This window comes from Choloepus didactylus, chromosome 15 (assembly GCF_015220235.1).
Source record: "Choloepus didactylus isolate mChoDid1 chromosome 15, mChoDid1.pri, whole genome shotgun sequence".
Classification (NCBI taxonomy): Eukaryota; Metazoa; Chordata; class Mammalia; order Pilosa; family Megalonychidae; genus Choloepus; species Choloepus didactylus.
Window position 1 is genome coordinate 34,992,202 of NC_051321.1, and position 12,240 is coordinate 35,004,441.

At 36.4% G+C, this 12,240-nt stretch overlaps 1 protein-coding gene and 1 non-coding gene across 2 annotated transcripts in view; one reads left to right on the forward strand and one right to left on the reverse strand.

Annotated features, from left to right (window-relative positions):
• HPSE2 (heparanase 2 (inactive)) overlaps positions 1-12,240 on the forward strand; it is an 859,688-nt gene that overhangs the window by 602,267 nt on the left and 245,181 nt on the right. The gene's annotated exons all lie outside the window — the stretch shown is intronic.
• LOC119511055 lies at positions 8,875-9,016 on the reverse strand. The gene has a single exon (XR_005212139.1). It is a non-coding gene; the product is annotated as a small nucleolar RNA SNORA4 (small nucleolar RNA).

Genomic DNA, 12,240 nt, shown 5'->3' on the forward strand with positions numbered 1-12,240 from the left:
CTTGATTGTATGGAAAGTGTTTAGTTTTTTAGGTAACTGCCAAACTATTTTCCAGACTGGCTGTACCATTTTACATTCCCATTAGTAATGTATGAGAGATCCAGTTTCTCTGCATCTTCACCTGCATTTGGTATTTTTCACTATTTTTTATTTTAGCTATTCTCATTCAGAGGTATGTAGTGATATCTCATTGGTCTTAATTTTCATTTTCCTAACGGCTAGTGATAGTGAACATCTTATATGTCTGTTTTCCATCTGTATATCCTGTTCAATGAAATGTCTGTTCATGTATTTTGCCCATTTTTAAAATTTGATTGCTTGATTTTTTACTGTTGAGTTTTGAGTGTTTCTTTAAATACTCTAGACATGGGTGATTTGTCAGATACGTGGTTTGCAAATATTTTCTCCAAGCTTGAAGCTTGTTTTTTCATACTCTTAATGGATCTTTCATGAAGAAAAAGATTTTAATTTTGAGGAAGACCTATTTGGACTTTTCTTGTTTTTTTTTTTTTTTTGTTTTTTGGATTCTATCAAATCTAAGAACTTCCCAAAGCCCTAGTTCCCTTAGATTTTCTCCTGTGTTATCTTCTAAAAGTTTTGTAGTTTTACATTTTACATTTCAATGTACAATCCATTTGAGTTAATTTTGAAAAAGGTGTGAGATTTAGGCTGCGGATCACTTTTTTGGGAGGCGTGGGGTGCTATGGATATCTAATTGTATCAGCACCATTTGTTGAAAAGATTATTCTTCCTCCATTGAATTGCTTTTGCATGTCTGTCAAAAAATCAGTTAGCCATACTTGTGTGGGACTATGTCTGAGTTCTCTCCTCTGCTTGCTTGATCTATGTGTCTATCCCTCCATGAATACCATGCAGTATTGATTAGTTTAGCTATGAAAGTCTTGAAATCTGGTAGAGTGATTCTTCCGATTTTATTCTTCTTCTTCAAAATTGATTTACCTATATTATTTCCTTTTCTTTTCCATATTACTTTTAGAATAATCTTGTCTATATCTTCAAAAAATCTTGCTGGTATTTTGACAGGAATTATATGAAACATGAGTTTAGTTTCCCGATGCTTCTGTAACAAAATTCCACAAACTGGGTGGCTTAAAAGATCAGAAATGTGTTGTTTCGCAGTTCTGGAGGCTAGAAGTCTGAAATTTAGGTGTCAACAGGGCCATGCTTCCTCTTAAATTTGTAGGGAAGAATCTAGCTTCTGGTGGTTTGCTGGCAAACCATGGCACTCTCTTATCTGTCTCTATTTCTTTGACTAGGTCAAATTTTCTCTTCTTATAAGGACACAACTCTTAATGGTTTAGGGCCCATCCTAATCCAGTTTGGCCTCATCTTTACTCATAACATCTTCAAAGATTCTATTTCCAAATAGGGTCACAGTTATAGGACCAGGGCTTAAAAGTTGAATATATCTTTTTGGAGGGCACAATTCAATCCGTAACAATCTATATATCAATTTGGTGAAAATTTACATCTTTACTGTGGTGAATTTTCCAATCCTTGAACTCCATATGTTTCTTCATCTATTTTAGATCTTTGATTTCTTACATGGTGCTTTATAGTTTTCATCGTAGAAGTCCTGTACATGCTTACAGGACTTCTTTACATCTTTACATCTAAGTATTTCATTTTTCTCAAGCAATTGTAAATGGTATTGTAATTTTAATTTTGCTTTACATGGGTTCATTGCTAGTATATTGAAGTACAATTGGCTTTCATATATTCTTGTTATCTTACAACCTTGCTGAAGTCATTATATCTAATAGATTCTTTGAAATTCCATGGAATTTTCTATGGAGACAATCATGTCATCTGCAAATAAGGGCAGTTTTATTTCTTCTTTCTGATTAGTATATCTTTTCTTTCCTTTTCTTACTTTATTGTTCTGGCTAGAACTTCTATCACAGTCTGCTCAGCGATGAAAGCAGACATCCTTGCCTTATTCCCAATCCCGAGGGGTATCATTTAGTCTGTCACATTTAGTATGATTTAGCTGTAGGGTTTCTTTGTAGATGTTCTTTATCAAGTTGAGGAAGTCCCCTCTTTTCCTGTTTTTCTAAGTATTTTCACTATAAATGGGTGCTAACCTTTGCCAAATGCTTTCTTGCATCAATTGATATGATTGTGTGATTTTTCTTCTTTAGCCTGTTAATATAGTGGATTACATTGATTGATTTTTCAATTATTGAACTGGCTTTGCATTCTTGGATAAATTCCACTTGGTCATGATGTCTAATTCTTATATATTGCTGAATTCTGTTTGCTAATGTGTTAAGAATTTTTGCATCTGTACTTATTCAGTGATGATCTGTAGTTTTCTTTTCTCCTCCTCTTCCTCCTCCTCCTCCTACTCTACCTCTCCCATCCCTCCCTCCCCTCCCATCTCCTCTTTCTTCCCCTCCTCCTCCTCCTCCTTCTTCTTTGAACTGTCTTTCTTAGTGTTAGGAGATTTTCCCATTATCTCAATGTTTTTGATTTCTAGTTTTATTCCATTGTAGTCAAGAGGACACACTCAGTATGGATTCAACTCTTTTAAATTTGTTGAGGTTTGTTTCATGGCCCAGAATATGGTCTATCTTGAGATATGTTCCATAGATCCTTGAAAAGAATGTATATTCTGCTCTTACTAGGTGAAGTGTTTGACAAATGTCAGTTAGGTCCATTTGGTTTTTGGTGGTGGTGAGTTGTTCTACATCCTTGCTGATTTTCTGTCTTGTTGTTCTATCAGTTGTTGAGAGAGGAGCATGGAAGTCTCTAACTGTAATTGTGGATATGTCTACTTCTCCTTTCAGTTTTATCAGTTTTTGCTTCAAATAGTTAGAATCTCTGTTTTTTGGTGCCTGCACATTTAGGATTGCTATGTCTTCTCAGTGTACTGATGGTTTTATCATCATGTAATGTCCCTCTCTGTCCCTGATAATTTTCTTTTCTCTGAAGGTCTACTTTATCTGATATTATATAGCCACTCCTGCTTTCTTTTGACTAATGTTTCCATAGTATACCTTTTCCCGTTCTTTTACTTTCAGCTTACCTAAATCTATATATTTGAAATGAGTTTCTTGCATACAGCTTATAATTGGGCTATTTTTGTATCCACTCTTCCATTCTCTGTCTTTCAATCACTGTAGTTAAGCCATTTATAGTTTATTTTGTATTTTCTAGTTCTTTGTTTTTCACTTCTGTTTTCTTTTACCTGCCTTCTTGTGGCTATATGAACATTTTTACAATTCCAATTTGATTTATCTGCAGTTGTTTCTAAGTATGTAGCTCTTTGTACAGCTTATTTTATTGGTAGCTCTGGAAATTATGTAATATATGCATGACTTATCACTGTCTACTGGTGTTGACATTTTACCAGTTTGAAGCCAAGAAACCTCACTTCCCTTTACTTGCCTTTACCTTCCTCCATTTATGTTATAATTGTCTTAAATATTTCCCTACATACATTGATAATCATATAATCATATTGGCCAATGTTATTATTTTTGCTTTAATTTTCAGACATTATTTAGACAACTCAAGAGGAGAAGGAAAGTCTATTATGTTTACCCATATTTTTCTCTTACTATGTTCATTCTTCCTTCCTGACATTCCAAGATTCTTTCTATTATCATTTACTTTCTGTTTAGGGCACGTCCTTTAGCCATTCTTGTAGGGTATGTCTGTTCTCTTCAAGTTCTATTAGTTTTCATTCATCTGAGAATGCCTGCTGTTCTAGTTTGCTAATGCTGCCAGAATGCAAAACACCAGAAATGGATTGGCTTTTATAAAAGAGGTTTACTTGGTTACACAGTTACAGTCTTAAGGCTATAAAGTGTCCAAGGTAAGTCATCAACAGTTGTGTACCTTCACTGGAGGATGGCCAATGGTGTCTGGAAAACCTCTGTTAGCTGGGAAGGCATGTGGCTAGTGTCTGCTCCAAAGTTCTGGTTTCAAAATGGCTTTCTCCCAGGATGTTCCTCTCTAGGCTTCAACTCCTGAAAAATGTCACTCTTAGTTGCTCTTGGGGTGTCTGTCCTCTCTTAGCTTCTCTGGAGCAAAAGTCGGCTTTCAAAGGCTGTCTCCAAAATGTCTCTGTAAGCTGAAGCTCCTCTCTCAGTTCCAGTGCATTCTTCAAAGTGTCCCTTTTGGTTGTAGCTCCTCTTCAAAATGTCACTCTCAGCTGCACTGAGTTCCCTCTGTCAGCTCATTTATAGGGCGCCAGTGATTTAATTTAGACCCACCCTGAATGGTGGGGCAACAACTCCATGGAAATTATCCAGTCAGAGTCATCACCCACAGCTGGGTGGGTCGCGTCTCTATGGAAACACTCAAAGAATTACAATCTAATCAACACTGATACGTCTGCCTACACAAGATCACATAAGAGATAATGGTGTTTTGGGGGACATAATGCATTCAAACCGGCGCACCTTCATTCCCTTTGCATTCCAGAAGGATATTTTCACTGGTTGTAGAATTCTGGGTTGACATTTCTTTGCCAGTGCACTTGAAAGATATTATGCCACTTCTTGTGTTTCCCATGGTTTCTGATAAGAAATCTGCCATTTGAATTTTTCCCCCCTTATAAATAATGTGTTGTTTCTGTGTGACTGCTTTTTTAATTTTTACTTTTTATTTAGTTTTCAGAAGTTTGACTATGATATGTGTCAGTATGGATTTGTTCAGCTTCATTGTATTTGGGGTTCACTTAACTTCTTGAATTTGTAGGTTTATCTCTTTTCAGAAGTTTGAAAAATTGTCAGCCATTATTCTTCAAATGTTTTCTCCTCTCCTTCTAGGACTAAAATGGCATGAACTTAGATCTTTTGTTATTTTCTCGTTTAGCCTTCAGGCTCTGCTCATTGTTTTGTCAATCTATTTTCTAGCTCTTGTTCCAACAGAGTAATTTCTATTTTTCTATTCTCTAATTTACCAATTCTTTTTTCTTTCCTCATCTGTTGAGCCTACTGGTTTAGTTTTTAATTCCAATTATTGTATATTTTAGTTCTAAAATTCCATTTGGTTATTTATATCTTCCTTTTTTTCTTGACTTTATATTTTTTTGCATTTGTTTTAAATTTGTTTATAAGTGCTCATCAAAGCATTTTTATGATAACTGCTTTTAACATCATTGTCACATAATTCTAACATCTGTGTCATGTTAGTGACATCTGTTGATTTTATTTTCTGCTGATTTTTTATGGAAACTGGACATTTGGGGTATTATGTTACAAGGCTCTAGATCTGATTTAGATCTTGCAGTTTAGCTAGCCTCCTCTGACACTGCTTTGGTGGTGAATAGAGGATGCCTCCTTGATGTTCATGTTTTCCACTTGGTCTCCACTGACAACTGGGAAGTAGGGGAGCTCCTTGTTAGTGCTGGGCAGAGGTAAGAGTTCCTGCTCCCCACTAGACCTCTACTGATGTAACACCAGCTGGGAAGGGTAGGGAGGTGTGCTTTTTTGCTCAGGTAGGGATAGAAGTCCAGGTCCCCCATGTGATCTTTACTGATACCATGGTGTTGTCCTTGCTAACGTCTGATAGAGATGAAGTCCCTATATTCCACTTGGCCTTTTCTGATACTACCCGAGCAGTGGGAGAGGGATGCCTCTTTAAAGTGTGTTAAGGGTAGATATCTAGGCTCTCCATTCAGCCTTTGCTGGCAAAGATGATGGTATAGCTGCAGTTTTTTCTGTGGTATATGGCTGGAGTAGAGTTCTTTGCCTAAAAGTTTTCTATATTAATGACTTCCCCTTTCCTGCTCCTTTGGCTAGAGAGAGCAGGTTTTTCTTGGGGCTTTTTCTGTTTTTTCTATTGACATGTCTACTCTGCTGACCTCTCCAGTACTCAGCCTGCGCAATATAAGACAAAAAGAAATCCTGGGAACTCACCACCATGTCTTCCCTCAAGGTCCAAAGTTGCTAACTGGTGTGCTTATGCTTGAATCATCTTTTATTTGTTTTATTTATACTGTCCAGAGTTTTTAGTTGTACAAAGGAGAAGCCATCAGCAAAAGAGCATCTACTCCATCTTCCTGAAGGTGGTAATATCCAAGTATATTCTTTTAAAAGGGTATTATATATAATGCATAGAATATGTTCTAGAACATTTAAGACTTTTTTCTTTGTTTTGATGTTTTATTGTTTCATTACTGTAATTCTATTTGTGGGGTTGTCTTTATTTATCCTCAGCAGGATTCTGAGTATTCCTTCAACTTGAGAGACCTATTCTTGCTTCAGTTCCAGAAAATTCTTATCAATTATTATTTCAAATACTGCCTTTCTCCTCATTTTCTTCATTCTCCCCTTCTGGAATCATATTGATTTGTAGGATAACTTCATTCTATCCTCCATGTTTCTTAATGTGTTATATTTTCCACAGCTGTATCTCACTGCTGTGCATTCTGGGCATGGTGACTTTTATCCAACCAGGACACTTTTAGTAGAGTGAAAGGCAGAAGGAGTCAATAGCAATGTTAGACAAGAAGTACAAAACCAGGCTTGTCTAAGCCCACCAAGATATATTATTCTAATTCTGGATGATTTCCTTAGATATATTTTCTAATTTACTAACTCTCTTCAGTTATAGTCTGGTCGCTGTTCTGCCCCTCCATTGAGTTTTATTTTCTCTCCTTTTCTTTCCTTTCTTTCATCTTTAAGGCTATATTTTCCTCCATAATTTCCATTTTGGTCTTTTAAAAATCTAATTGCTTTTTTTCTCACACCTTTCTGTTTTTAATCTTATGTTTTCTGTTCTTTTCTATAGCTGATTGGATAGCTTAAAACACACTTAATTTAAACATTCTTCTCTTTTAGGTTGTTCTCTTGCCTGTAATTATTGGGATGCAATTTTCCTATTTGTTGTATCTTGTTATTCTTCATTTTGTTAGTTTTTCTGACCATAAGCTCATCCTATTTTTTTTCTATGAAGTCCCATATGCCTTGAGTTATCGAATCTTCTCTTCCAATAGGTTTCCAGTTTGTCTTTGCCAGGGACTATAGGTTTTATCAGCCAAAGAGTAGTTTTATTTAACTTCTTAGCTTGGGATCCCTATACCATATGAGAAGCATGAATTCAAACCAGAATCCCATAGGCCTTGATTTCTGATTTCTTACAGGTATCTCTCTAGCATTGGCCCCAGGCTGTCAATAGGCTTCCTTGGTACCTTCCAGGGTCCGGTTTTCTAGGCCTTGTTTCATGTATGGAGCAGCCCTCTGAGACTTCCAGTCAAAGTTACAATTCCAGTTCCCAGCCCTCCGGGCCTATGCTTGATCTAGATTCTCCTAATTGTACTCACATACTGTTCTGATTTTGAATCCCCTATTTATTTATCCTGTTTTGGGATTTCCCTTCACTTCAAGTTTAGTTAATATTTTGTATTTGTTTGGTTTTATCCAACATTTCCACATGTTTAAATAGAAAGGGGGATTCTTTAGCATCAGCTCAGTCACGTGTGTTTACTTAGAAGTCCAAATTCCATTATTATGGAATTGTTTTAGATAAGAATGGGTGATATGACCCTGGATTGTTTCTGGATTCAGGTTTTTAAATTCTATAAAGCATTGAAGGAACAGTAGGTTAGAAGAATTCACAGGAAAGGAAGCGATTTAGAATAAGAAGAGTTAAACAGAGGGAACTGAAGGTTTATACAACTGTTGAAATCCAATGTTAGAAGGCTAAATGTACTTTTAGCACCTTCCTTTCTAGTTGACTTTATTTGGAGCATTCACTCCTGTCTCTAGAGAACATATTTTTAAATAAGTAAAGGATCTAACAATTTACAGTAATCCAGAGATTCTTAAAGTTTTGATCCTACCATCAATCACATCACCTGGGATACTGCATAAAAATGCGGATTGAAAGGCTCCATGTAGGGCTAGGGAACCTACATCTTAACATACGTTCTAAGATGGTGATTCATATGCATGAATATGCACTCAAGTGTTGAAAAACACATCAGATAGGTATCAGAGATACATGTGTTAATGCTTCCAGTGGTGAGTGCATATCAGTGGGCAATGTGGAAGATAATGCTCAATCCAAAAAGATAAATGATACTTTTCTAGCTGAGGAGAACTCTGACTCTTGAGGGCAGTGGTCAGTAACATACGGTCTGCAGAGCAAATCCAGTCTATCATGGGTTTTTAAACAGCCCATCAGCTTTACAATATATTTTTTACGTTTTTTAATGGTTGAAAAAAATATCAAAAGAAGAATAATACTTTGTGACCTATGAAAATTTTATGAAATTCAAATTTCAGTGTCCTTTAAGTCTTTTTTAACAAGGCATAATTCAATTTATTTAGTGATAAAGCTACTATAAGCCAGAGACAAACAATATAATGTGCTACCAGAAAATGCCAACAAAAATCCCAATTATGGAGGAATCACCAAGAAAGCACAAGATATGAGCAACATGACTAAAATGGATTCGTATGTAAGCTAAGACAACCAGATCTAATAGCGTTATTGTTTTTCCTTTGATTATCAACAGTGTAGAGTCCAAAATTGAGGCTACACTTCACATTTGCTTTCCTACTACATTCTGACCAAGTACAATTGGGAATCTTCCTTTCCAACTACAATTTTAAATATATCTTATCATATTACTAGGTTATTTTTTCCTCATTCATTTATCTGATTTTCAAGGTTGTCCGGCTGAAACTCACATATAAAAAGCAATACATGAGTTTCTTTCACTGAAATAAAAGGAAGAACTTTAGTGAAGAAGACAAAATAACCAACTGAAAATATAGTTTTCATGAGCAGATTAAAGTTTATAACTAAAGACACTAGTTGCACATAAAATCCATGAACCTGTGATATAATAATATATATTCAAGTTCTAATTTAAAAAAACAGCTGCTGCACACCTCTCTAGGCCACAAAATAATAATGCAATATACATATATGGTATAGCCCTTTGTGGAGTGTGGTCTTTATTCCTCCTACATAGCTGTAGCTGGCAAAGATGACTAAAAATCTTCCCCCCAAATGGGGAGTCATTGCCTAATATGTTCAGAATTTTCAATGATGTTGAACTTAAATGTTTGGAAATGGATAGAAATGATGATAGCTCATTATTGGTATTATAAGTAAGAGTGCTGACTTGTAGGCAAATATGGCTGAAAGGGGTTGTTTAGAATCATGTATGTCATCAGAAGGAAAACTGGAGATTAAAATATGGTATTGTATAACACAGTAAACCTTGTGATGGACAATGTTTATCATTAACACTACAAATATAAATAAGTTCTTTCATAAACTGGTACAAATGTATGACACTTGCACAAAGAGTTAACAACAGAGTGGTATATGAGAAAGTATCTATTGCAAACTATGGACTATAATCAACAGTAATATCTTAACATTCTTTCTTCAACAGTAACAAATGTACCACACCAACTAGGGATCAATAACGGGGCAATAAATGGTATGGGGTGTTCTGGGATTTTTTTTAAAAAAATGTTTATTCGTTATTTTTCTTTTTGGAGTAATGAAAATGTTCTAAAATTGGTTGTGATGGTGATTGCACGACTAGGTGATGACACTGTGAGACATTGGTTGTATACTTTGGATGGTGTTCTGGTTTGCTAGAGCTGCCGCTATGCAAAATACCAGAAATGGATTGGCTTTTATAAAGGGGATTTATTAGATTACAAATTTACAGTTCTGAGGCCATAAAAGTGTCCAAACTAAGGCACCAGCAAGATGATACCTTCACTGAGGAACAGCCAATGGCATCCAGAACACTCTGTTAGCTGGAAAGGCATATGGCTGGTGTCTGCAGGTCCTTTGCTCCCAGGTTGTGTTTCAAAATGGCTTTCTCCACAATGTCTCTGGGCTTCTGTTTTAGCTCCTCCCTCTCAGTTCCTGTGTGTCCTTGCTTCTTTTTCCCAGGGCATTTCTCTTGTAAGTGTCTAGGGCTCCTGTCTTAGCTTCTCCGGAAAAAAACTCTGGGCTTCATTTCTTAGCTTAGCTTCTCCAGATGTCCTTCTGTCTGCATCTTAAGGCATCCCCAAGGGTCAGCAGCATCTTAGTCTGTGTTGGCTCTTGGCTTCTCTCTTAAATACCCCAGTAAACTAATCAAGACCATCCCAAATGGGTGGGGCCATACCCCTATAGAAATAATGTAATCAAAAGTATCACCCACAGTTGGGTGAGTCACATCTCCGTGAAAACACTCAAATCAAAAGTTTCCACCCTAATCAAAAGACTGATAAGTATGCCGCTACAAGATTGCATTAAAAAACATAGCTTTTGGGGGGACATAATATATCCAAACCAGCACAGATGGATTATATAGTATGTGAGTGTATCTCAATAAAATTTGCAGGTAAAAAAAAATCTTCCCCCCCAAACCCAACTTTTGGTAGATAAATATTGTAACTAGATAAGGGATTGAAATACCAATAGGCCAGTAGCAATCAAAACACGGTTTGTCCCTAATCTCAATTCCCTCCTGATAAACCTCTTTCCTTCTGGTCCATGTCACCACCCTCCTTCAAAATTATTGTAAACCATCATCCTTTTCTAGGGCCAAATCTTCTTTCTTCACCAGAATTTGAAATGGATCTCTCATGAGCTTTTTGATGACTTCCAACATATCAATTGGCATTGAGGCAGAAAGCAGCACAACCTCGGCGGCAGCAGCAGGCTCAGGAGACCCCTCGGTTCCTCTCTGCCTCCAACAGAAGTACTGACACTATAGAAGCTGACACCATGTCCCTGGAGCCCCACTGCTCTTTGATGTACAAAGGCACCCCAGATATTCCCAAATCATTCCTCTGATCCACATCAGGAACTTCTTATCCTCCTCTGGCCACTGTCTGGGTCAGAGCCGAGCAATAGGCCAATCCATGCCAGTGTCCATTAAGTTTCATTGGAACACAGCCACACTCATTTACAAATTGTCTATGGTTGCTTTTGCATTACAATGGTAGAGTTTGGTACTTGCAACAGAGACCATGTGGCCTAAAATATTTAATATCTGGCCCTTTACGGAAAAATCTTGCTGACATAGGCCTTCGCCATACCCTGCAGGCATATCACTTTCCTTATAGCCACAAGGCTGCCACTTCCCTGCCCTCCCCTTACCCCCACACACTGACTAAATGGTCTGCAGTGAAGACCTGTTCTTCTTCATTGTGCGTTTAACAGAGAAAGCAAAACTTGTCCTGTTCTCATTCAGAATAATTGTTTCTTATCTGTAAAACACTCTATGATCTTCAGGGAAATATGTTCTGAAAATATCAGTTAGCTCTAATTATATTAATTCTTCAACCCTTTGCAAGTCTTGGCTGCCAGTGAACGTGAGGGCCAATTCCAACCCCAGGAAAACATAAAAATGTCTAAAAATTCTCAGAATCGGGAATCTATTTACAACAAGCTAAAGGCTAATGGTTTCATGATTCCTCAAACTATATTGCACCAAGTATAACATTTGATCTGACAAAGAAAAGAGTATTTTTAAACTTGTTAAGAGAATATGACTTCGTGAAGCTTTCCCAGAAATCTGCTAAGATAAAAGATGGATTTTGGAAGAAAGAAAATAAAGCATGAAACAAGACTAAGGGTCTTTGCTTTGCTTTGTATACATACAGGGCTAAATATATAGTTCATTAATTGAATGCCTTTTTTTCCCTTTTCCTTTTCTTTTTTTTTTTTCCCTGTATAGCTTCTCAACCTTCCTTCAGGTCACTTTACTATCCAGTAGCAAATCATAAAAATATACAATTGCAAAAGTAAGATGAAATGGAAAATAGAGTTAGAATAATAATAAAGCTGTAGGAAAAGATTAGCATTCTAAAATGTGTATCAGCTGGTTCTATTCTCTTGCTAGAGATAGGTGACAAATTTGATTCTATGCCTAGAGCCCAAAACCAAGTGGAAAATGTCTGTTAGTCAAAAACTAAACTAATTTTTCAGGAGAAGCATCATTTTCCTAAGCTTAAAATAAATTTTTGTATTAAAAGTGTATTATGAGAGTTGAGAGGTCATTCTGGAGGTTATTCTTATGCATTATATATACATCCCTTTGTAGTTTTTACCGTATTGGAATAGCTAGAAGGAAATACCTGAAACTGTTGAACTATAATCCAGTAACCTTGATTCTTGAAGATGATTGTATAACTATATAGCTCTTGAGGTGTGACTGTGTAATTGCGAAAACCTTGCGACTGACACTCCCTTTATCCAGTGTATGGACAGATGAATAAGAAAACAAAGACAATAAATAAA